The 26,674-nt window shown below is 49.0% G+C and overlaps 9 non-coding genes across 9 annotated transcripts; all 9 read right to left on the minus strand.

Annotated features, from left to right (window-relative positions):
- Nucleotides 1-13,453: 13,453 nt before the first annotated feature.
- Nucleotides 13,454-13,526, minus strand: Trnak-cuu (transfer RNA lysine (anticodon CUU)). Its single transcript has one exon. It is a non-coding gene; the product is annotated as a tRNA-Lys (tRNA).
- A 1,039-nt stretch (nucleotides 13,527-14,565) lies between these two features.
- On the minus strand, nucleotides 14,566-14,637 carry Trnat-agu (transfer RNA threonine (anticodon AGU)). Its single transcript has one exon. It is a non-coding gene; the product is annotated as a tRNA-Thr (tRNA).
- Nucleotides 14,638-15,498: 861 nt separating this feature from the next.
- Nucleotides 15,499-15,571, minus strand: Trnar-ucg (transfer RNA arginine (anticodon UCG)). Its single transcript has one exon. It is a non-coding gene; the product is annotated as a tRNA-Arg (tRNA).
- A 915-nt stretch (nucleotides 15,572-16,486) lies between these two features.
- Trnak-cuu (transfer RNA lysine (anticodon CUU)) lies at nucleotides 16,487-16,559 on the minus strand. Its single transcript has one exon. It is a non-coding gene; the product is annotated as a tRNA-Lys (tRNA).
- A 6,699-nt stretch (nucleotides 16,560-23,258) lies between these two features.
- Trnak-cuu (transfer RNA lysine (anticodon CUU)) lies at nucleotides 23,259-23,331 on the minus strand. The gene has a single exon. It is a non-coding gene; the product is annotated as a tRNA-Lys (tRNA).
- Nucleotides 23,332-23,783: 452 nt separating this feature from the next.
- Nucleotides 23,784-23,856, minus strand: Trnar-ucg (transfer RNA arginine (anticodon UCG)). Its single transcript has one exon. It is a non-coding gene; the product is annotated as a tRNA-Arg (tRNA).
- Nucleotides 23,857-24,782: 926 nt separating this feature from the next.
- Nucleotides 24,783-24,855, minus strand: Trnak-cuu (transfer RNA lysine (anticodon CUU)). Its single transcript has one exon. It is a non-coding gene; the product is annotated as a tRNA-Lys (tRNA).
- A 452-nt stretch (nucleotides 24,856-25,307) lies between these two features.
- Trnar-ucg (transfer RNA arginine (anticodon UCG)) lies at nucleotides 25,308-25,380 on the minus strand. The gene has a single exon. It is a non-coding gene; the product is annotated as a tRNA-Arg (tRNA).
- A 914-nt stretch (nucleotides 25,381-26,294) lies between these two features.
- Nucleotides 26,295-26,367, minus strand: Trnak-cuu (transfer RNA lysine (anticodon CUU)). The gene has a single exon. It is a non-coding gene; the product is annotated as a tRNA-Lys (tRNA).
- Nucleotides 26,368-26,674: the final 307 nt, after the last annotated feature.

The following is a 26,674-nucleotide window of genomic DNA, read 5'->3' on the forward strand; positions in this document are numbered from 1 at the left end:
GGCCGCTCTTCTAGTGTGGCTGCTCTGTGTCTGCAGGCAGCGAGGGGCTGCAAGCTTCCTGTGTTCGCACCTATATCTTCTGTGCTTCCTTGTCAGAGACAGACTATCGCAAAACATACAACTCACTCCATGAATTGATTGCTACGGCATCTGTTATCAGCAGTCACAACCAGCAACACCAGTAGCAGCCGACTGCAGGCAAAGAATGGGAACGTGCAGTGGGATTTACGTGAAATCGGCGCAAGGCAGATCTTTCCGACGTAGGCCTGAGAATCTTATGGGAACATTTGTACTGTTTCTAAATTAAGTGTAGGTGTGGGAGGAGGGTGCTTCCTGCGCACGAATAAAAGCACGCTCGCCAATTGTGGATGCTAATCGTTCGCTTGTATGTGCCTACACACCTCTGCCGGTTGGGAATTATTCCACTTGCATGGCAAGGTGCGCATGTAGGTGTGTTAAAAGTTCTGGAGGCGCTGGGTATCGATCCCAGTACCTCTCGAACGCTAAGAGAGCTCTCTACCATCTGAGCTACGCCCACCCCCCCGATAACTAGTAGTGCTACATACAGTCATATCAACGTCACAGACCCTTGCACTCCCATTATTCCGCAGACAAACACTAAACTCTATGTATCAGTGAGGGTGTCTTTCAGGTTTCGTGCATTCTGTATCGAATCGTTGTTGGCCACAATGAAAGTGGCACGCATAACGTCGAAAATAGAGTTCAGACACCGCTCTGATTAAGACGAACGTGTTGTCCACCTCTAGACTTCAATGACGTTAAGCCGTGATACCTAAGACAGATCTGCACTCGATGACACCACGATAAATGCCGGTCCCCACACTTACATCTTGCTCTCCTTATGACAGTATACATCATATCAGTCTGTGACGCTGGTTTTGCATTTTCTTGCTTGCGTTTATGTTCGCCGCGACCAACACTTACCATGCACTGACCACAAAACATGGAGGAGCCGAGGCTTGAACCCGAGACCGCTCACACGCTAAGCGAACGATCTGACAACTGAGCTACAGCTACACACACGACCAAGCCTGGCTATTCTCCAATCTTTGCGACTCTGATGTGCACGGACACGATGGTTGGTTGGTTTGTAGCGGCGAAGGTACCAGAATACAAAGGCGCGGACACGTTCATATACACAAGAGTTCCAAGTAGTTTCGATGCTCTGGTATTACGAATGCAAATTCCGTCTGTTTTGAACGTCTTAAATTGAAAGGGCGGTCACAAATTGGTCCATTTCACTCCTTGTCCACAATCACACAGCACCTGAGGTAACAAGCACATCTCGAGCCCCATTGTGCTCTCCATTGTTCATGCCAACTCAGTGCCTCGCTCTTTGCTACTGTGTAAAACTCTTGTCGTCCAACTGCAAAACACTGGGACACAACAAGTTTCCGCGTCCCCATTGCACTGATCGTACTACGAAACGCTCCCCAAACTTGGCAATCACCCATGCAGATGACTTTTCCGACTTTACACGACGCTCACGCTAGTGACAGCCTTATTTATAGTTCGACGTCGCGCCAAAGCGAATGAGCACATTTCGCCTACGGCTTAGGCCGCTCTTCTAGTGTGGCTGCTCTGTGTCTGCAGGCAGCGAGGGGCTGCAAGCTTCCTGTGTTCGCACCTATATCACCTGTGCTTCCTTGTCAGAGACAGACTATCGCAAAACATACAACTCACTCCATGAATTGATTCCTACGGCATCTGTTATCAGCAGTCACAACCAGCAACACCAGTAGCAGCCGACTGCACGCAAAGAATGGGAACGTGCAGTGGGATTTACGTGAAATCGGCGCAAGGCAGATCTTTCCGACGTAGGCTTGAGAATCTTATGGGAACATTTGTACTGTTTCTAAATTAAGTGTAGGTGTGGGAGGAGGGTGCTTCCTGCGCACGAATAAAAGCACGCTCGCCAATTGTGGATGCTGATCGTTCGCTTGTATGTGCCTACACACCTCTGCTGGTTGGGAATTATACCACTTGCATTGCAAGGTACGCATGTAGGTGTGTTAAAAATTCTGGAGGCACTGGGTATCGATCCCAGTACCTCTCGCACGCTAAGAGAGCGCTCTACCATCTGAGCTACGCCCACCCCCCCGGTAACTAGTAGTGCTACATACAGTCATATCAACGTCACAGACCCTTGCACTCCCATTATTCCGCAGACAAACACTACTCTCTATGTATCAGTGAGGGTGTCTTTCAGGTTTCGTGCATTCTGTATCGAATCGTTGTTGGCCACAATGAAAGTGGCACGCATAACGTCTAAAATAGAGTTTAGACACCGCTCTGATTAAGACGAACGTGTTGTCCACCTCTAGACTTCAATGACGTTAAGCAGTGATACCGAAGACAGATCTGCACTCGATGACACCACGATAACAGCCGGTCCCCACACTTACATCTTGCTCTCCTTATGACACTATCCATCATATCAGTCTGTGACGCTGGTTTTGCATTTTCTTGCTTGCGTTTATGTTCGCCGCGACCAACACTTACCATAAAACATGGAGGAGCCGAGGCTTCAACCCGAGACCGTTCACACGCTAAGCGAACGATCTGCCAACTGAGCTACAGCTACACACACGACCAAGCCTGGCTATTCTCCATTCTTTGCGACTCTGATGTGCACGGACACGATGGTTGGTTGGTTTGTAGCGGCGAAGGTACCAGAATACAAAGGCGCGGACACGTTCATATACACAAGAGTTCCAAGTAGTTTCGATGCTCTGGTATTACGAATGCAAATTCCGTCTGTTTTGAACGTCTTAAATTGAAAGGGCGGTCACAAATTGGTCCATTTCACTCCTTGTCCACAATCACACAGCACCTGAGGTAACAAGCACATCTCGAGCCCCATTGTGCTCTCCATTGTTCATGCCAACTCAGTGCCTCGCTCTTTGCTACTGTGTAAAACTCTTGTCGTCCAACTGCAAAACACTGGGACACAACAAGTTTCCGCGTCCCCATTGCACTGATCGTACTACGAAACGCTCCCCAAACTTGGCAATCACCCATGCAGATGACTTTTCCGACTTTACACGACGCTCACGCTAGTGACAGCCTTATTTATAGTTCGACGTCGCGCCAAAGCGAATGAGCACATTTCGCCTACGGCTTAGGCCGCTCTTCTAGTGTGGCTGCTCTGTGTCTGCAGGCAGCGAGGGGCTGCAAGCTTCCTGTGTTCGCACCTATATCACCTGTGCTTCCTTGTCAGAGACAGACTATCGCAAAACATACAACTCACTCCATGAATTGATTGCTACGGCATCTGTTATCAGCAGTCACAACCAGCAACACCAGTAGCAGCCGACTGCACGCAAAGAATGGGAACGTGCAGTGGGATTTACGTGAAATCGGCGCAAGGCAGATCTTTCCGACGTAGGCTTGAGAATCTTATGGGAACATTTGTACTGTTTCTAAATTAAGTGTAGGTGTGGGAGGAGGGTGCTACCTGCGCACGAATAAAAGCACGCTCGCCAATTGTGGATGCTAATCGTTCGCTTGTATCTGCCTACACACCTCTGCCGGTTGAGAATTATTCCACTTGCATGGCAAGGTGCGCATGTAGGTGTGTTAAGAATTCTGGAGGCGCTGGGTATCGATCCCAGTACCTCTCGCACGCTAAGCGAGCGCTCTACCATCTGAGCTATGCCCACCCCCCCGATAACTAGTAGTGCTACATACAGTCATATCAACGTCACAGACCCTTGCACTCCCATTATTCCGCAGACAAACACTACTCTCTATGTATCAGTGAGGGTGTCTTTCAGGTTTCGTGCATTCTGTATCGAATCGTTGTTGGCCACAATGAATGTGGCACGCATAACGTCGAAAATAGAGTTCAGACACCGCTCTGATTAAGACGAACGTGTTGTCCACCTCTAGACTTCAATGACGTTAAGCCGTGATACCTAAGACAGATCTGCACTCGATGACACCACGATAAGAGCCGGTCCCCACACTTACGTCTTGCTCTCCTTATGACAGTATACATCATATCAGTCTGTGACGCTGGTTTTGCATTTTCTTGCTTGCGTTTATGTTCGCCGCGACCAACACTTACCATGCACTGACCACAAAACATGGAGGAGCCTGGGCTTGAACCCGAGACCGTTCACACGCTAAGCGAACGATCTGCCAACTGAGCTACAGCTACACACACGACCAAGCCTGGCTATTCTCCATTCTTTGCGACTCTGATGTGCACGGACACGATGGTTGGTTGGTTTGTAGCGGCGAAGGTACCAGAATACAAAGGCGCGGACACGTTCATATACACAAGAGTTCCAAGTAGTTTCGATGCTCTGGTATTACGAATGCAAATTCCGTCTGTTTTGAACGTCTTAAATTGAAAGGGCGGTCACAAATTGGTCCATTTCACTCCTTGTCCACAATCACACAGCACCTGAGGTAACAAGCACATCTCGAGCCCCATTGTGCTCTCCATTGTTCATGCCAACTCACTGCCTCGCTCTTTGCTACTGTGTAAAACTCTTGTCGTCCAACTGCAAAACACTGGGACACAACAAGTTTCCGCGTCCCTATTGCACTGATCGTACTACGAAACGCTCCCCAAACTTGGCAATCACCGATGCAGATGACTTTTCCGACTCTACACGACGCTCACGCTAGTGACAGCCTTATTTATAGTTCGACGTCGCGCCAAAGCGAATGAGCACATTTCGCCTACGGCTTAGGCCGCTCTTCTAGTGTGGCTGCTCTGTGTCTGCAGGCAGCGAGGGGCTGTAAGCTTCCTGTGTTCGCACCTATATCACCTGTGCTTGCTTGTCAGAGACAGACTATCGCAAAACATACAACTCACTCAATGAATTGATTGCTACGGCATCTGTTATCAGCAGTCACAACCAGCAACACCAGTAGCAGCCGACTGCACGCAAAGAATGGGAACGTGCAGTGGGATTTACGTGAAATCGGCGCAAGGCAGATCTTTCCGACGTAGGCTTGAGAATCTTATGGGAACATTTGTACTGTTTCTAAATTAAGTGTAGGTGTGGGAGGAGGGTGCTACCTGCGCACGAATAAAAGCACGCTCGCCAATTGTGGATGCTAATCGTTCGCTAGTATCTGCCTACACACCTCTGCCGGTTGGGAATTATTCCACTTTCATGGCAAGGTGCGCATGTAGGTGTGTTAAAAATTCTGGAGGCGCTGGGTATCGATCCCAGTACCTCCCGCACGCTAAGCGAGCGCTCTACCATCTGAGCTACGCCCACCTCCCCGATAACTAGTAGTGCTACATACAGTCATATCAACGTCACAGACCCTTGCACTCCCATTATTCCGCAGACAAACACTACTCTCTATGTATCAGTGAGGGTGTCTTTCAGGTTTCGTGCATTCTGTATCGAATCGTTGTTGGCCACAATGAAAGTGGCACGCATAACGTCTAAAATAGAGTTCAGACACCGCTCTGAGTAAGACGAACGTGTTGTCCACCTCTAGACTTCAATGACGTTAAGCCGTGATACCTAAGACAGATCTGCTCTCGATGACACCACGATAACAGCCGGTCCCCACACTTACATCTTGCTCTCCGTATGACAGTATACATCATATCAGTCTGTGACGCTGGTTTTGCTTTTTCTTGCTTGCGTTTATGTTCGCCGCGACCAACACTTACCATGCACTGACCACAAAACATGGAGGAGCCGAGGCTTGAACCCGAGACCGTTCACACGCTAAGCGAACGATCTGCCAACTGAGCTACTGCTACACACACGACCAAGCCTGGCTATTCTCCATTCTTTGCGACTCTGATGTGCACGGACACGATGGTTGGTTGGTTTGTAGCGGCGAAGGTACCAGAATACAAAGGCGCGGACACGTTCATATACACAAGAGTTCCAAGTAGTTTCGATGCTCTGGTATTACGAATGCAAATTCCGTCTGTTTTGAACGTCTTAAATTGAAAGGGCGGTCACAAATTGGTCCATTTCACTCCTTGTCCACAATCACACTGCACCTGAGGTAACAAGCACATCTCGAGCCCCATTGTGCTCTCCATTGTTCATGCCAACTCAGTGCCTCGCTCTTTGCTACTGTGTAAAACTCTTGTCGTCCAACTGCAAAACACTGGGACAAAACAAGTTTCCGCGTCTCCATTGCACTGATCGTACTACGAATCGCTCCCCAAACTTGGCAATCACCCATGCAGATGACTTTTCCGACTTTACACGACGCTCACGCTAGTGACAGCCTTATTTATAGTTCGACGTCGCGCCAAAGCGAATGAGCACATTTCGCCTACGGCTTAGGCCGCTCTCCTAGTGTGGCTGCTCTGTGTCTGCAGGCAGCGAGGGGCTGCAAGCTTCCTGTGTTCGCACCTATATCACCTGTGCTTCCTTGTCAGAGACAGACTATCGCAAAACATACAACTCACTCCATGAATTGATTGCTACGGCATCTGTTATCAGCAGTCACAACCAGCAACACCAGTAGCAGCCGACTGCACGCAAAGAATGGGAACGTGCAGTGGGATTTACGTGAAATCGGCGCAAGGCAGATCTTTCCGACGTAGGCTTGAGAATCTTATGGGAACATTTTTACTGTTTCTAAATTAAGTGTAGGTGTGGGAGGAGGGTGCTTCCTGCGCACGAATAAAAGCACGCTCGCCAATTGTGGATGCTAATCGTTCGCTTGTATCTGCCTACACACCTCTGCCGGTTGGGAATTATTCCACTTGCATGGCAAGGTGCGCATGTAGGTGTGTTAAAAATTCCGGAGGCGCTGGGTATCGATCCCAGTACCTCGCGCACGCTAAGCGAGCGTTCTACCATCTGAGCTACGCCCACCCCCCCCCGATTGCTAGTAGTGCTACATACAGTCATATCAACGACACAGACCCTTGCACTCCCATTATTCCGCAGACAAACACTACTCTCTATGTATCAGTGAGGGTGTCTTTCAGGTTTCGTGCATTCTGTATCGAATCGTTGTTGGCCACAATGAAAGTGGCACGCATAACGTCGAAAATAGAGTTCAGACACCGCTCTGATTAAGACGAACGTGTTGTCCACCTCTAGACTTCAATGACGTTAAGCCGTGATACCTAAGACAGATCTGCACTCGATGACACCACGATAAGAGCCGGTCCCCACACTTACATCTTGCTCTCCTTATGACAGTATACATCATATCAGTCTGTGACGCTGGTTTTGCATTTTCTTGCTTGCGTTTATGTTCGCCGCGACCAACACTTACCATGCACTGACCACAAAACATGGAGGAGCCGGGGCTTGAACCCGAGACCGTTCACACGCTAAGCGAACGATCTGCCAACTTTTTTTTTTTTCTTTTTTTGTTTGTTTTTTGGGCCTCCCTTCTCCCCACACAGCCCATCCATTCGCTCTCCTTTTATGCCTTCTTCGGCGAGCTTCTATGCTATATCGACTGATTTTTTTTCAAATTTACTGTGACAGTTAGGGAAATGAAATGATGTTTGGCTTCTTCGCCATGTAAGGCTTCTCCTCCGTAGAACTGAAAATTGAAAAATTAATGCTTCTTGGGAATTAATAAATTGTCACTCTTGCTTCATACTGAAAAAAATTAAACAAAAATAGAAAGATTGTAACTGAGGAACACGTGCAAGAAGCTTCCACTGCATTGTGTGCAACGAAACCACCTTCCGATATTACCGAGATCCTGGAAAATCATCATAGATGAAAGTAGTTGCTGGAGATATGGGGTTCATCCAGCAGTAAGTGTGAAGCCGCAGTGCCGTTTCGGGGTTCTGTCCGAGGCCTTCACGGCTACCGTAGCGGCCCTGGGGCACACGAAGTCCCCACCGTACTTCACCCTCAACAGCGATCCCCTAGTTTGGCCTGTGACTACATTTTTCGTAGACGAGGGCTATTAAGATGTTTATCCAATCCCTTGTCTCTGAAACAGAATGTGTAACATGTTACCAAAAGTTTTTTTGTGGTCCCTGCGCGTACATATCTGATAATATTTTGCTCGTTCGTATAATTCGTATTCTAAAACACGGTCATTGCCGTGTTCAGATATAACGTAATGTACATAATTGCCAAACAACCACAACACAGCATTGGTTTTCTGGACAGGGAAGAAAACACCATCGGGGAAGAGTAATTTTTCAACATTGATCTAAGTACTAACAGTTCTGGTTATAAAGGCTACCCGCCGTTGGAGTCCCCTCCATATTTCGGCGTATCCGCCACAGAGAAAGCGGTGGATCAATGTGTCAACTGCGTCACATCGGGTGCACACAATCGTGTCACTAAGACCAATGGAGTGCAACTTTTCGTTAGTGGAAACTACGTTATTAACAACTCGGTACCAGGTTGCCTGAATGTCGGAAGACAGTTCACGATTACTAATATTTTTCCAAATTCTTTTCCAGTCTTTGTCGGGATATCTGCACTCCATTTTGTTGACATGTTCTTTCGTTGTTAAGAGTTCCATTAATTTCCTGCAATTCCTTGATTGTGGATTCGTGACAATACTGTCCATGTAGCTAATCTCTAAAAAGAACTGGCGAATATATTTCAATTTATAATTAATTCCGCCTATATTTATGGGTGGACGTAAATTTTCTGGCTGTAGGAGTCGATACAGCCTGGCTGTAATACTATGTGGATGTTTTTCTATAATTTGTAGGGTCCTCTTTATATATAACGCCGTAGTCTTCCGCCATATATCTGTTAAACCTAGGCCACCTTCAGCGGAAGGTAACGTAACTGTACCGACTGCTACTCTAAAAATATTCCCTGTCCATATAAATCGGCAAATGATACTCATTATACGTTTGGCAATGGGTTTCGAAACTGGCAATATTTGACCTATATATATAGCTTTTGATAAAATGGACCAATTAATTATTCTGATTCGTTGTTTAATGTTCAGATGTCTGGTCTGATTGAGTATTGTGGCTCCTCTGATTGTATCCAGTACTTTCTTCCAATTGTAGGTCATGGTCTGAAGCGGACATCGGTAAAAGGTGACACCCAGAGCGGTGTGACGATCGACGGAGCGTGCCCATTCCAAACGGACATCTTGAAGACCTTTAAGATTTAAAAACGAACTTTTCACCTCGTTAACCCTAGCGCCTGTAGCTTCACAAAAGATCTGAATATTCGTAGTTAATTTCTCTAAATCTTCGTTACTACGAATAACCACTCCAACGTCATCAGCATATGCATTGGTGACGTTGTTAACGCCAGATATCGTGATGCCCTCAAGATCGACATCGAGTCTCCTTAGTAAAGGCTCCAGTGCAACAACATACAGGAGCATTGACAAAGGACTTCCCTGCGGGACGCCGTTACGAATTTCAATGGGTGGAGTGAAATGCCCATTTACAGACACTTGTGTTTGGATGCCTTCAACAATGTTAATTAAAACTTGCACAAAATGTTGACTAAAACCCACATAGGTCAACGTTCTGAACAAAAATAAGTGGTTGACCCTGTCAAAAGCCTTTGAGAAGTCGATAAAGGCAAGGCCTCCTGGTGAGGATGACGTTGCAAAAATTGCAGAGACATCCCTATATTCACAAACAGTTTTAAAAATATTCCGCCCCGAGAGACAGGTTTGGTGGTCACCTATGATCTTCTCCATTAGAGGTCTCAGTCTTTCCTTCAGGACACGTGCAATTATTTTATAATCCGAGTTCATCAAACATATTGGTCTCAATTGATTGAGATCTTTAACTGTCGCGTTCCTTCCCTTTGGTATTAGCACAGTTACGCTTTCTTTGAACTCGCGTGGAACAGTAACACCTTGCAACACTTCATTTATCACTTCTGTGAATTGATTACCGATGAGAGGCCAAAATTTACAATAAAACTCTACAGGCAAGCCATCAGGCCCTGGGGACTTACGGGTAGGCGAATATTTAAGTATATCAAACACCTCCTCACATGTGATCGCAGTGGTAAGGGACACATTGTCCTCGTCATTGATAACGTTGTCGATACCTGTAGTTCGTAGCAAATCGTTCGCACAGTCTAGATTATACCGGGTATCAGTATATAACGTACGATAAAATCCATAAACTGCATTTAAAATGTCAGAGTGTTCCGTCAGCACCCGGTTATCGCCCACTCTAAGACAAGCAATAAACGCTCGTCTTCTATTTCTTTCATGTTCGAGTAAGTGGTACAGCGATGCGTTTTCGTCCTCCACCGTTGTCGGGACACGAGATTTAATTTTTAAACCCTCCAGCTGTTGTCGCTTGAGACTTATGAGGTGAGCCTTGATCTTCTTTATTTCAATGAAAACCTCATCAGTCATCTGCTGAGCTGATAGTTCCCTTAAGCATGTATAGTAAAATTCAACGGTATTGCGAGACCACATCGCTCGCTCCCTCCCGTAAGCTATTAGGGATGATCTCAATTTCTTTTTAGCACATGAGGTCCACCACGCAAGGCGAGAGCTGTATTTATGGCGCATACGTAGAGCAGCCTGCCATACCTCCGCTACTGTTCTTGATAGGGCACCCTCGAACAACATATGGGTATTCAGCTTCCATAAGGGGCGACCCCAATACGTTCCTTGCTTCTGAAACCGAATGCTGCATTTCACTGCGAGATGGTCCGAAAAGGTAGTGGGAATTACTTCGATACTACTGATTTTATTTTCCAGGTTTGCTGTGACGTATATTCTGTCTATTCTGCTTTGCGAGCGACTACTGATGTACGTAAATTTGACTAACGTGGGGTATTTGCTTTCCCACACGTCTGTCCACTTCATGTTTGTCACCAAAGCCGCCAGTTCCCTGGAGAAGTTAAAATTTGGTCGCTGATCCTTTTTGTGAAGTACACAATTAAAGTCACCACCGATTAAAGCTTCCGCCGGATTCCCCTTAAGTAAATAGACCATATCGTTCTTAAAAAAATTAGCCCTATCATCTCTAGCGTTGTTACCAGAGGGGACATATACATTTAAAACAGTAGTAGTAAAAATTTTACAACTGATGCCCCTCCCATTTTCTAACAGACAGATATCCTTCACATCAATACCATCTTTGACAAGGATCGCAGTCCCACATGTGGCTTCCGGTGCAATATTTAAAATCTCTTGAAAACCTGGGACATAAAAGTTGTGGACATTAAATTCATGTAGGAGGGCTATATCAGTATCCGACTGGTAAAGGAAATCTTTTAAAGAAGCGACTTTCGTTTCACTGCGAATCCGATTTATATTGATCGTGGTCACATTATATGTCAGTTCCGTTGGCAAGGTGCAGGTAAAAGAAATTGGCTAATGAAGTATACCCCATGCAGAGTCACGTCTGTACCATTCCATTCTGTCTGTCAGAAAGAAAAATAGACATTAAAAAAAAAAATTAAATGCCACTAGCATGTGTCAGGTCCATCTCCATTCCGTGGTCGGTGCGATCTTCTTGGGCATCGGCCCAATCAAGTCCTTTTCCTGAGACAGTTCGGTCTAAATCCATAGTAGTGCCGGTCTGCAAACCTGATACGCCAAGCGGTGCGCGAGGTTGTTGTTGAAGATCATCTGCATCGGCACGACTCATCTCCGCTTCAGTACACTCGTTAACTCGTGCTATTGGGCATTGTTCTCGTAGTCGTTCATTATCCCTTAAATGTTTTAACTTTTCCCGCAATGCAGGAGCTAAACTCTCTGCTGCTTTGTGTGCCAATCTCCTCTTCTTGCCTTTCTTCGAAGATCTCTTCGGCGATCTAGCAGGAGATGAAGTTTGCGACCTGTCAGGAGAAGTACCGGATGATACGTCTGACGTCGCCTGTTCCTTTTTTCGGACAAAAGTCCGCGTATCGCATTCCACAACGGCAGAAGGAGGCGCATCTTTTTCCATGGCTCCCACTGGTAGCAACCCAGTCTCCAATTCTACACTATCGCTCGTTGTGGTTTCCTTGACGCAAGTGTCTTCTGTGGGCGCCAACGTGAAACCAATGTCCAGATTGCTATCTTCGTTCATAGTTCCCGCAGAGTGGATGCCTGAAGCGTCCACTCCTCGGAAGCTAGTGGCAATATCCTCACGTTGGTGGGAATCCTGACGACGCAAGGAAACCTCCGTTGCGGGTATTTGGGGATCTTCGGCCGAGTCCGCGGAAGAACGAGCAACCACAGTGGGAGAGTTGGAAAAAGTTGGCGTCGGCATAGATTCGAGGGGCGCGGAGCTGATCGGCAGACCATCCGCAAATCTAGAGCTTGAAGCCGGAGTATCATCGACAACAGCCCGCGAGGCAGCAGGCTCCCCGCGCACAGGCGGCACCGACTCGCCTCGGCTGCGGAAGTCAGCAGCGGCAGCGTATGACAACTTCATACCAACAACAGGGCCGGAACCCGGCATCTCGTCACGCGGTAACTGCGGGACACGCCTCCGTGAACATTCTGCACGAATGTGTTCCGTGGAATTGCATAAAGCGCAAGTCCGCGGTTGCCCATCATAGATAATCAAAGCACGATACCCACAAATATTAAGATAAGAGGGGACATGCTTCTGTAATTCAATCTTAATTTGCCTTACGCCGTTCAGGACAGGAAACATATGAGCTTCAGACCACATTTCTGCCACATTGGAAATAATTCTGCCATAAGGCCGAAGGGCAACATTAAGTTCTTCGGGCGGAATTTCAAAAGGGAGCTCAAACACTCTGATCGTACGAATCCCGTACCCAGCATGACTAACAGCAACGTCACTCACATTCCCATCAGAATGATTAAACTTCACGCTACCTCCGCAACGATCCACAATGGAACTACATAATTCTGGACTTTTCATCTTCAGATACACAGCATTTGTCACAAACGAGAGATAAACTCCGACAACATCATCACCGTTAATCAATACTTTTTCGATAAACCATGCTTTAATTTCAAATGCTTTAGGTCGAACGAAATTTCGATCGAAAGTAAACTTGATTGTGTCTTTCCTCAAATAATTCGACCTATTCATTCTAGAACTTCATGAATACAAGTGCAACACGAATAGCGGCTTAGCAGCACCACTAACCTCAAACGCAGCGACTCAGCCTGTGTTTACTACAGCCAGACGTCCAGCTCCGCCACACGTCCGTCCCGCTCGGCGGCTGAGTCGCAACTGCAACCACTGAGCTATACAGGCGCCGCCTAGCGGCACTTTTGCGTACTTCGTCCGTACGGTCGTCTGAATCATCAGACTTCAGCTGACAACACTTCATATTTTCGACTAATATTTGCAGCTATGGCGACCCATTACTGCTTGGCTACACATGTGACACGTAACCGTGTTCTCTCCAACCAAAACCACTTGCACTTCAGAACATGACTTTCACACATGTCTACAAAATCACCTTCACTTCAAATACAGTTTTCTTGCGACTGATGGAGACGTAGGCAAATTTTAAAGTTGCTATTTCCATTACATCACGTTAATCAGAAAATCGGTAATTTACATCTGCAGCGGAAAAAAATTCCGGTCCGCCCAGCGTAGGGCTCGAACCCACGACCCTGTGAATAAGAGTCTCATGCTCTACCGACTGAGCTAGCCGTGCTGCCTCGTTGGATACATGCTGGGCAGCAGATCACACAGTACTCGTTTGGGTTGGGTGGTCCCATACAGAATCTCTCCATGATTCCTAATGTTTTCCTAACGTTACACTCGTCACGTACTTCACTTTTATTTCATAATCATTTCTGAGAGGTAAAGGAATTGCATGAAAATCTGCAGAGCTAGCGGCGTCAAAATTAACACACAAACTTTATGTGACTCAAAAGCCGAACGAGTTACTTTCCGACGTTGTTTTAGATGTGCAAGTGCCAGTCACACCTCGCGGTGAGGCCACTCTGCCGACCATTTCGCTAGTTAACACCTGTCTTGTTGTGTGTGTTTCAAGCTCAAGACCATCTCCAAGCACAAAATGCTCAACAGCAACATTCAGACGGTTTCGTACTGCTCAATTGCTACATTAAAACGATATGTTTCTTTTTCAGAACTGGAAAAACACGACCGTGACGGTATTCGAACCAGCAATCTTCGGATCCGAAGTCCGACGCCTTATCCATTAGGCCACACGGTCACTGACGACCAAGTATAACTTATATACGATTCCTCTCGAAACGCTCACACCCCCTGAGGAATTGTGCTTTCGTTCCACACAGCCGCTGCTCCTTACTCTTCCCCACCCATTCGTTACATTCAACGTCTTACGAGACCGACCAAACATAGACAGGAAAACAAGACCACACACTTTGCGCATTCGGAATCGATGGCAGGGTGTCCCTCGCCGCATTTGCTACGAATGGCCATTTGCTAATTCTGCAGAAGCGGCGGCGGCGGCGGCGGCGGCGACGACGACGACGACGACGACCGCGAGAGGCTCTGAGATTTGTGAGAAATACATCTATAAAATGTAATTCAGAGTGCCTCATCCCACCTTATGCCGTACCGCTTTGGCAAATGCTTTATCTGCGCAATTCGCCTTAATCACATCTGAGAGTAATTCTTAATAATACTCCTGTCGCTAATTGTTCCTCATCACAGATACTGTTTGCTATACGGCCACGATGCGCAACTGATTTCCAAAATTCGTCTTCCTCCTGTGAGGTTGGAACTCACGACCACTGGTTTACTAGACCAATGCTCTACCACTGAGCTAAACAGGCGCCGCCTAGCGGCAATTTTGCGTACTTCGTCCGTACGGTCGTCTGAATCATCAGACTTCAGCTGACAACACTTCATATTTTCGACTAATATTTGCAGCTATGGCGACCCATTACTGCTTGGCTACACATGTGACACGTAACCGTGTTCTCTCCAACCAAAACCACTTGCACTTCAGAACATGACTTTCACACATGTCTACAAAATCACCTTCACTTCAAATACAGTTTTCTTGCGACTGATGGAGACGTAGGCAACTTTTAAAGTTGCTATTTCCATTACATCACGTTAATCAGAAAATCGGTTATTTACATCTGCAGCGGAAAAAAATTCCGTTCCGCCCAGCGTAGAGCTCGATCCCACGACCCTGTGAATAAGAGTCTCATGCTCTACCGTCTGAGCTAGCCGTGCTGCCTCGTTGGATACCTGTTGGGCAGCAGATCACACAGTACTCGTTTGGGTTGGTTGGTCCCATACAGAATCTCTCCATGCTGCCTAATGTTTTCCTAACGTCACACTCGTCACGTACGTCACTTTTATATCATATTCACTTCTGAGAGGTAAAGGAATTGCATGAAAATCTGCAGAGCTAGCGGCGTCAAAATTAACACACATACTTGATGTGACTCAAAAGCCGAACAAGTTACTTTCCGACGTTGTTTTAGATGTGCAAGTGCCAGTCACACCTCGCGGTGAGGCCACTCAGCCGACCATTTCGCTAGTTAACACCTGTTTTGTTGTTTGTGTTTCAAGCTCAAGACCATCTCCAAGCACAAAATGCTCAACAGCAACATTCAGACGGTTTCGTACTGCTCAATTGCTACATTAAAACGATATGTTTCTTTTGCAGAATTGGAAAAACAGGACCGTGACAGGATTCGAACCTGCAATCTTCGGATCCGAAGTCCGACGCCTTATCCATTAGGCCACACGGTCACTGACTATCAAGTATAAATTATATACGACTCATCTCGAAACGCTCACACCCCCTGAGGAATTGTGCTTTCGTTCCACACAGCCGCTGCCTCTTACTCTTCCCCACCCATTCGTTACATTCAACCTCTTACGAGACCGACCAAACATAGACAGGAAAACAAGACCACACACTTTGCGCATTCGGAATCGATGGCAGGGTGTCCCTCGCCGCATTTGCTACGATGGCCATTTGCTACTTCTGCAGAAGCGGCGGCGGCGGCGACGACGACGACGACGACGACGACCGCGAGAGGCTCTGAGATTTGTGAGAAATACATCTATAAAATGTAATTCAGACTGCCTCGTCCCACCTTATGCCGTACCGCTTTGGCAAATGCTTTATCTGCGCCATTCGCCTTAATCACATCTGAGAGTAATTCTTAATAATACTCCTGTCGCTAATTGTTCCTCATCACAGATACTGTTTGCTATACGGCCACGATGCGCAACTGATTTCCAAAATTCGTCTTCCTCCTGTGAGGAGGGAACTCACGACCACTGGTTTACTAGACCAATGCTCTACCACTGACCTAAACAGGCGCCGCCTAGCGGCACTTTTGCGTACTTCGTCCATACGGTCGTCTGAATCATCAGACTTCAGCTGACAACACTTCATATTTTCGACTAATATTTGCAGCTATGGCGACCCATTACTGCTTGGCTACACATCTGACACGTAGCCGTGTTCTCTCCAACCAAAACCACTTGCACTTCAGAACATGACTTTCACACATGTCTACAAAATCACCTTCACTTCAAATACAGTTTTCTTGCGACTGATGGAGACGTAGGCAAATTTTAAAGTTGCTATTTCCATTACATCACGTTAATCAGAAAATCGGTAATTTACATCTGCAGCGGAAAAAAATTCCGGTCCGCCCAGCGTAGGGGTCGAACCCACGACCCTGTGAATAAGAGTCTCATGCTCTACCGACTGAGCTAGCCGTGCTGCCTCGTTGGATACCTGTTGGGCAGCAGATCACACAGTAATCGTTTGGGTTGGTTGGTCCCATACAGAATCTCTCCTTGCTGCCTAATGTTTTCCTAACGTCACACTCGTCACGTACTTCACTTTTATTTCATAATCATTTCTGAGAGGTAAAGGAATTGCATGAAAATCTGCAGAGCTAGCGGCGTCAAAATTAACACATATACTTGATGTGACTCAAAAGTCGAACGAGTTACTTTCCGACGTTGTTTTTGATGTGCAAGTGCCAGTCAAAACTCGCGGTGAGGGCACTCTGCCGACCATTTCGCTAGTTAACACCGGTCTTGTTGTGTGTGTTTCAGGTTCAAGACCATCTCCAAGTACAAAATGGTCAACAGCAACATTCAGACGGTTTCGTACTGCTCAATTGCTACATGAAAACGGTATGTTTCCTTTTCAGAACTGGAAAAACACGACCGTGACAGCATACGAACCTGCAATCTTCAGATCCGAAGTCCGACGCCTTATCCATTAGGCCACACGGTCACTGACGACCAAGTATAACTTATATACGACTCATTTCGAAACCCTCACACCCCCTGAGGAACTGTGTTTTCGTTCCACACAGCCGCTGCCCCTTACTCTTCCCCACTCATTCGTTACATTCAACCTCTTACGAGACCGACCAAACATAGACAGGAAAACAAGACCACACACTTTGCGCATTCGGAATCGATGGCAGGGTGTTCCTCGCCGCATTTGCTACGATGACCATTTGCTACTTCTGCAGAAGCGGCGGCGGCGGCGACGACGACGACGACGACGACGACGACCGGGAGAGGCTCTGAGATTTGTGAGAAATACATCTATAAAATGTAATTCAGACTGCCTTGTCCCACCTTATGCCGTACCTTTTTTTTTCCTTTATTGTCATTTTATACCTACAAAGGTAGGCCGGCAGCGGCCTAATATTCCGCTCTTCGGCCACAAGAAACATACAAGAGATAAAAACAGGAAGACATAATCTCAAAACACAGACATGGAGGACAAAAATCAGAAGACAACAGAGAATAAAAAGAATTGAAGTCGTTCACCGACGCAGCACTGTTTCAGTTTTAAAAAAACGGGCAGCACAGCACGGAACAGAGAACACTAGCACAGGTGAACGGTGGAGCAGAAAACGAAGAAACACTCGAGGCACAGACGGGACGAAAGACACGGACACTGCGGAGATGGGCTTCGGCGCCTGCAGGGGCACTGTCCACACCGAAAAGCTGGGGGCCTGCCAAGGGAAAAAACAGGGGGAGGGAAGGAGGGAGGGGGCGATAGGATGCCAGGGAGGAGGAGGGGAGAAAACGAAAAGAGGGGGGTGGAAGCCCAGGGAGAGGGGGAGGGGAGGTAAGGATGGAAGGAGGGAGAGAGGGAGGGAGAGAAGGGAGAGAGGGTGCCCACAGGAAAATGAGAGGAGAGGGGAAGGCAAGGCTCAAAGTTGGTAGGAGGGGTAGATGGAGGGGAGGAGGGCATCATCCGGGAGGGGGAGTCGGCGGAAGCCACCTTGGGAGAGGGTGTGGAGAGTGTGAAGATGGAGAGCAGGTGGGATACAGGAGTACAGGCGCGGCAGTGGGTTGGGGTGGGAGAGGATGGAAGAGACAAGCGGGTGGGGAGGATCAAGCTTGCGGGAGGTGTAGAGGATCCGTATCCGTTGGAGGAAGAGGAGGAGGTGTGGGAAGGGGATGAGGTCATAGAGGAGCCGCGTAAGGGAAGGGAGGCGGATGCGATAGGCGAGGCGGAGTGCATGCCGTTCAAGGATTTGAAGGGATTTGTAAAAGGTAGGCGGGGCAGAGATCCAGGCGGGATGGGCATAACAGAGGATAGGGCGGATGAGAGATTTATAGGTGTGGAGGACGGTGGAGGGGTCCAGACCCCATGTGCGGCCAGAAAGGAGCTTCAGGAGGTGGAGTCGGGAGCGTGCCTTGGCTTGGATTGTCCGGAGATGAGGGGTCCAGGAGAGGCGACGGTCAAGGGTGACGCCAAGGTACTTGAGGGTGGGTGTGAGGTTAATAGGACGGCCATAAATGGTAAGATAGAAATCAAGGAGACGGAAGGAAGGGGTGGTTTTGCGTACGATGATTGCCTGGGTCTTGGAAGGATTGACCTTGAGCAACCACTGGTTACACCAAGAGGTGAACCGGTCAAGATGGGATTGGAGAAGGTGTTGGGAGCGTTGCAGGGTGGGGGCAAGGGCAAGGAAGGCGGTGTCATCGGCGTACTGGAGAAGGTGAAGGGGGGGTGCAGGTGGAGGCATGTCCGCCGTATAAAGAAGGTAAAGAAGAGGGGAAAGGACGGAACCTTGGGGCACACCGGCAGAGGGGTAGAAGGTGTAGGAATCAGTGTTGTGGATAGTGACATAGGAAGGGCGGTGGGAAATGAAGGAGGCGATCAGACGGACGTAGTTAATAGGAAGAGCAAAGGTTTGGAACTTGAAGAGGAGACCAGAATGCCACACACGGTCATAGGCGCGTTCAAGGTCAAGGGAGAGGAATATGGCGGAGCGACAGGAGTTGAGTTGTTCGGAGAGGAGGTGAGTGAGGTGAAGGAGAAGGTCATCGGCAGAGAAGGATGGTCGAAAGCCACATTGGGTGGAGGGAAGGAAGCGGTGCCGGTGGAGATGCTGGTGGATGCGGCGGGTTAGAATGGATTCCAGGACCTTGCTGAAGACCGAGGTAAGGCTTATAGGACGGTAGGAGGAGACAGCGGAAGGTGGTTTATCGGGTTTGAGGAACATCAGGATCCGGGAGGTTTTCCACAGGTCGGGGTAGAAGCCGGTGGACAAGACCACATTGTACAGCCTGGCGAGGGTGGAGAGGAAGGGGGCGGGAGCTTCACGGAGGTGACGGTAAGTAACACGGTCGTGACCAGGAGCAGTGTTGCGTTTGGTGCTGAGTATATCGATGATGTCTTGAGTAGTAATAGGGTTATTGAGTTCAGTGTGTGTAATGTTGTCCAAGTACTGGAAGCCAGGAGCTAGTGGAGGGATAGAGGTGTCAGTTCGATCGCGGACATCGGGGAAGAGGGAATAATCGAACTGGGGATCGTCAGGGATGGTAAAGACATCGGTGAGGTAGGAGGCAAAATGGTTGGCCTTACTAAGGTTGTCAGGAAAGGGATTGTCATTATGAAGGAGAGGATAGTAAGGGGGGGGGTTTTGATCCAGTAAGGCGGCAGAAGGCTGACCAGTATTTGGACGAGTTAATAGGTAGGGTAGCATTAAGACGGGTGCATGTCTGTCGCCAGTCCCGGCGTTTCTTAGCCGCGAGCAAGTTCCGGATGTGTCTCTGGAGTTGCCGGTGGCGTTGTAGTGTGTCCCGGTCACGCGTGTGGAGGAAGGCACGGTAGAGACGACGGTATTCTCGAAGGAGGAGGACGGCCTGTGGGGGTAAAGTGGGACGGTGCGGGTGGATGGCGACGGTAGGGATGTGGGCCTCCACGGCCTCAGACAAGGTCCGCTGGAGAAAGGATGCGGCATGGGTTATGTCATGTGGGCGGTGGTAGGTGAGGGGGTGGCTATCGACTCGGGTAGTAAGGGTATCCCGGTATGCATTCCAGTCGGCACGGGAGTAATCATGGACATACTTGGGGGGAGGGTCAAGGCGAGGATCGGGACGGGGGCGACGACCGTCTGATATGGTAAGAAGGACAGGGAGATGGTCACTGCCAATAGGGTCGAGGACGTCCACCGCTATGCGGCCAAGGAGGTTGGGGGAGGCTAGGACGACATCGGGTGTGGTATTGGATTCAGGGCGGGTGTGTTGGGGAAGGGGAAGGACATCTCCTTGGATGGTGGCGAGGAACCGATGCCACCGCCGTAACTGGGTGGCGGAGCGACTATGGATATTGAGATCTGCGGCAATCACGTAGGAGGAGAAGGTACGGTCGATGTGGGAAAGGAAGTCAAAAGGAATAGGGGCAGAGGGGCGGACATAGATGGTGGCGCAGGTAACGGTGAGGCCGGGGAAGAATAGACTAAGGATCAGGTGTTCCGTGGGGTTGGGAAGGAGGGGTTGGAGCCGAACAGGGATCTGGCGATGGTGGCCAATGGCAACTCCGCCACGCGCTATCGGGAGGGGGTTGTCAGAGCGGTGAAGGAGGTAGGGCGAGGTATGGACAGTATGGTGGGGCTGGAGAAATGTTTCGTTTAGGAGGAAGGCATCCACGCGGTGGGTGGTGAGGGTATGCATAAGGAGATTCTTGTTGACAGGAAGGGAACGGATGTTGTTAAACAGGATACGTTGCTGTCGCGCCATAGTGGGAAGTTAGACGAGGGTGTCGAGACGGGAGAAGGTAAAATGGGCCTGGTTATGGGAGTAGGTGGCGTAAGTGTTGAGCTGGAAGACGGAACGGGCGGCAAGGGATATCTGCTGGAGGGTGTGGGGGCGCTGAAAGGGGTGGATGTTCTGAAGGACAACGGTTACAAAGCGGATGATGTCCTCAGCTGTGGGAGGGGGGACGGAGGGAATTGCCGGGAGGGGTGGGGGCATCCAAGGGGCGGACAGGGACAGTGAGTTCAGGAGCGGAGGGAGGGGGTCGGGCCTTGCACTTTTGGGAGTAGGTTGGGTGTTGGAGGTTACAGGTGTTACAGGAGGGGGGGGACTGAAGGTTGGGGCACTGCCGGAGGAAGTGTGCTTCTTTGCAGTGCGGGCAGACGGGGGCCTCGCGGCACTCAGATGTAGGATGTGCATTATAGCGCAAGCACCTCTGGCAGCGGATGGACTGTGGAGGGGAGCGGGAGGGGTCGACCTTATAACGGCGGTTGAAAAGGAGGGCACCCTCCTTGAGGAGGAGGTCTATGGAGGGAGCATGCTCGGAGAACACCCGCGTGAGGCGGGTGGGGCCGGCTGGATTGTGAATCCGGCGGAAAGCTCGAACCTCTAGATAGGGATGGGCCTTCAGCTCCGCCAACACCTCCTCCTCCGTGATCATCGGGCTAAGCCGAGTGATCACGGCAGTGAGGGTCGGTGGGCGACGGGGCGGCTGGGGTTGTCGGGATGAGGAGGGGGAGGGAGCAGGGGCAAGGGAGGCATGGGGACCAAACCGGGTGAGGGGAATGCGGGAGAGGATGTCGGAGTGGAGGGTGGGGCTGGGGGATGTGATCAGGACGGAGTCCCGACGGGGGGTGAGAAGGGAGATCGGGGCTCCGGGGAAGTGCTGGCGGAGGAGAAGGGTAAGATTGCGGGCCTCCAGGAGAGAGGGATCAGGGTGAGAAAGGAGGTACCTGTAGGAGGGGGAGGTAGAGGAGGGAGTAGATAGGGAAGGTGAGGTGGTATCCATGGCATCCTGGGGGGTTGGAGGGGGGAGAGTCTGCGACTTCTTGGGAGCAGAAGAGGCTGGGGTGCCGCTGGGACGTTTCACAGCGGGAGAGGGATAGGAAGAGGTGTGGGGGATGGGGACGACCGGGAGATGGCGGGAGATGGCGGGTCCCACCGGCGGTGCAGGCACTGGTGGTGGTGCTGGTGCTGGCGCTGGAGCTGGAGCTGGCGCCACAGAAGATGCAGTGGCAGTGGTTGGCACTGGCGATGGCGAGGGCGATGGTGATGGTGATGGTGATGACGATGATGATGGTGTGGCGTGGGTGGTGGCCCGACGGGCAACAACCCTGGCGGGGGTGGCATGAGTCACATGTGGGAGGGGAGGGAATGGGTCACGTGAGGCATGGGGGGTAGGAACAGGGGAGGGAGCAAAAAAAGGAGCGGGGGTGGGAAGAGTGAGGAGGGGGGGAATATATGGGGGAGGCGGTGATTGAGCACACCACGTGATGGTGGTGGCAGCAAGTGAGGGGGACGTGTACACGATTGCAGTGGTAGTGGAGGTAGTTGTGGGGGTTGTCATGGTGAGAGGATAAGTGGGAGAGGGGAAAAGAGGAAAAATAACAGGGGACAGTGAAAGGACAAGGACAAGAGACTGACGAAGAGGAAGGGTAAGACGTAAGCAGAGACGACAGAACGAAAGACGGGCAGGGAGCGGCGGCGGCGGCGGCGGCGGCGGCGGCGGCTGGGACCAACGGCAGCTGCAGCGATCACTGAAACTCCTAGCACTTCGATATTAACGACAATAATATCGAAGGGCGCAACCCTCTCGAATTACGCCGAAGATTGTGTATATGCGTACCGCTTTGGCAAATGCTTTATCTGCGCCATTCGCCTTAATCACATCTGAGAGTAATTCTTAATAATACTCCTGTCGCTAATTGATCCTCATCACAGATACTGTTTGCTATACGGCTACGATGCGCAACTGATATCCAAAATTCGTCTTCCTCCTGTGAGGATGGAACTCACGACCCCTGGTTTACTAGACCAATGCTCTACCACTAACCTAAACAGGCGCCGCCTAGCGGCACTTTTGCGTACTTCGTCCGTACGGTCGTCTGAATCATCAGACTTCAGCTGACAACACTTCATATTTTCGACTAATATTAGCAGCTATGGCGACCCATTACTGCTTGGCTACACATCTGACACGTAGCCGATAATCTCTCCAAACAAAACCACCTGCACTTCAGAACATGACTTTCACACATGTCTACAAAATCACCTTCACCTTCAAATACAGTTTTCTTGCGACTGATGGAGACGTAGGCAAATTTTAAAGTTGCTATTTCCATTACATCACGTTAATCAGAAAATCGGTAATTTACATCTGCAGCGGAAAAAAATTCCGTTCCGCCCAGCGTAGGGCTCGAACCCACGACCCTGTGAATAAGAGTCTCATGCTCTACCGACTGAGCTAGCCGTGCTGCCTCGTTGGATACCTGCTGGGCAGCAGATCAAACAATACTCGTTTGGGTTGTGTGGTCCCATACAGAATCTCTCCATGCTTCCTAATGTTTTCCTAACGTCACACTCGTCACGTACTTCACTTTTATTTCATAATCATTTCTGAGAGGTAAAGGAATTGCATGACAATCTGCAGAGCTAGCAGCGTCAAAATTAACACACATACTTGATGTGACTCAAAAGCCGAACGAGTTACTTTCCGACGTTGTTTTAGATGTGCAAGTGCCAGTCAAAACTCGCGGTGAGGGCACTCTGCCGACCATTTCGCTAGTTAACACCGGTCTTGTTGTGTGTGTTTCAGGTTCAAGACCATCTCCAGGTACAAAATGGTCAACAGCAACATTCAGACGGTTTCGTACTGCTCAATTGCTACATTAAAACGGTATGTTTCTTTTTCAGAACTGGAAAAACACGACCGTGACAGGATTCGAACATGCAATCTTCGGATCCGAAGTCCGACGCCTTATCCATTAGGCCACACGGTCACTGACGACCAAGTAAAACTTATATACGACTCATCTCGAAACGCTCACACCCCCTGAGGAACTGTGTTTTCGTTCCACACAGCCCCTGTCCCTTACTCTTTTCCACCCATTCGTTACCTTCAACCTCTTACGAGACCGACCAAACATAGACAGGAAAACAAGACCACACACTTTGCGCATTCGGAATCGATGGCAGGGTGTCCCTCGCCGCATTTGCTACGATGGCCATTTGCTACTTCTGCAGAAGCGGCGGCGGCGACGACGACGACGACGACGACGACGACGACGACGACCGCGAGAGGCTCTGAGATTTGTGAGAAATACATCTATAAAATGTAATGCAGACTGCCCCGTCTCACCTTATGCTATACCGCTTTGGCAAATGCTTTATCTGCGCCATTCGCCTTAATCACATCTGAGAGTAATTCTTAATAATACGCCTGTCGCTAATTGTTCTTCGTCACAGATACTGCTTTCTATACGGCCACGACGCGCAACAGATTTCCAAGATTCGTCTTCCTCCTGTGAGGATGGAACTCACGACCCCTGGTTTACTAGACCAATGCTCTACCACTGAGCTAAACAGGCGCCGCCTGACGGCACTTTTGCCTTCTTCGTCCGTACGGTCGTCTGAATCATCAGACTTCAGCTGACAACACTTCATATTTTCGACTAATATTAGCAGCTATGGCGACCCATTACTGCTTGGCTTCACATCTGACACGTAGCCGATATTCTCTCCAAACAAAACCACCTGCACTTCGGAACATGACTTTCACACATGTCTACAAAATCACCTTCACCTTCAAATACAGTTTTCTTGCGACTGATGGAGACGTAGGCAAATTTTAACGTTGCTATTTCCATTACATCACGTTAATCAGAAAATCGGTAATTCACATCTGCAGCGGAAAAAAATTCCGTTCCGCCCAGCGTAGGGCTCGAACCCACGACCCTGTGAATAAGAGTCTCATGCTCTACCGACTGAGCTAGCCGTGCTGCCTCGTTGGATACCTGCTGGGCAGCAGATCACACAGTACTCGTTTGGGTTGGTTGGTCCCATACAGAATCTCTCCATGCTGCCTAATGTTTTCCTAACGTCACACTCGTCACGTACTTCACTTTTATATCAAATTCACTTCTGAGAGGTAAAGGAATTGCATGAAAATCTGCAGAGCTAGCGGCGTCAAAATTAACACACATACTTGATGTGACTCAAAAGCCGAACGAGTTACTTTCCGACGTTGTTTTAGATGTGCAAGTGCCAGTCACACCTCGCGGTGAGGCCACTCTGCCGTTCATTTCGCTAGTTAACACCTGTCTTGTTGTGTGTGTTTCAAGCTCAAGACCATCTCCAAGCACAAATAGCTCAACAGCAACATTCAGACGGTTTCGTACTGCTCAATTGCTACATTAAAACGGTATGTTTCTTTTTCAGAACTGGAAAAACACGACCGTGACAGGATTCGAACCTGCAATCTTCGGATCCGAAGTCCGACGCCTTATCCATTAGGCCACACGGTCACTGACGACCAAGTAAAACTTATATACGACTCATCTCGAAACGCTCACACCCCCTGAGGAACTGTGTTTTCGTTCCACACAGCCCCTGCCTCTTACTCTTTTCCACCCATTCGTTACATTCAACCTCTTACGAGACCGACCAAACATAGACAGGAAAACAAGACCACACACTTTGCGCATTCGGAATCGATGGCAGGGTGTCCCTCGCCGCATTTGCTACGATGGCCATTAGCTACTTCTGCAGAAGCGGCGGCGGCGGCGACGACGACGACGACGACGACCGCGAGAGGCTCTGAGATTTGTGAGAAATACATCTATAAAATGTAATGCAGACTGCCTCGTCTCACCTTATGCTATACCGCTTTGGCAAATGCTTTATCTGCGCCATTCGCCTTAATCACATCTGAGAGAAATTCTTAATAATACGCCTGTCGCTAATTGTTCTTCGTCACAGATACTGCTTTCTATACGGCCACGACGCGCAACTGATTTCCAAGATTCGTCTTCCTCCTTTGAGGATGGAACTCACGACCCCTGGTTTACTAGACCAATGCTCTACCACTGAGCTAAACAGGCGCCGCCTGACGGCACTTTTGCCTTCTTCGTCCGTACGGTCGTCTGAATCATCAGACTTCAGCTGACAACACTTCATATTTTCGACTAATATTAGCAGCTATGGCGACCCATTACTGCTTGGCTTCACATCTGACACGTAGCCGATATTCTCTCCAAACAAAACCACCTGCACTTCAGAACATGACTTTCACACATGTCTACAAAATCACCTTCACCTTCAAATACAGTTTTCTTGCGACTGATGGAGACGTAGGCAAATTTTAACGTTGCTATTTCCATTACATCACGTTAATCAGAAAATCGGTAATTCACATCTGCAGCGGAAAAAAATTCCGTTCCGCCCAGCGTAGGGGTCGAACCCACGACCCTGTGAATAAGAGTCTCATGCTCTACCGACTGAGCTAGCCGTGCTGCCTCGTTAGATACCTGCTGGGCAGCAGATCACACAGTACTCGTTTGGGTTGGTTGGTCCCATACAGAATCTCTCCATGCTGCCTAATGTTTTCCTAACGTCACACTCGTCACGTACTTCACTTTTATATCAAATTCACTTCTGAGAGGTAAAGGAATTGCATGAAAATCTGCAGAGCTAGCGGCGTCAAAATTAACACACATACTTGATGTGACTCAAAAGCCGAACGAGTTACTTTCCGACGTTGTTTTAGATGTGCAAGTGCCAATCAAAACTCGCGGTGAGGGCACTCTGCCGACCATTTCG

This window comes from Schistocerca gregaria, unplaced genomic scaffold (genome assembly GCF_023897955.1).
Source record: "Schistocerca gregaria isolate iqSchGreg1 unplaced genomic scaffold, iqSchGreg1.2 ptg000180l, whole genome shotgun sequence".
In the NCBI taxonomy this organism is placed as follows: Eukaryota; Metazoa; Arthropoda; class Insecta; order Orthoptera; family Acrididae; genus Schistocerca; species Schistocerca gregaria.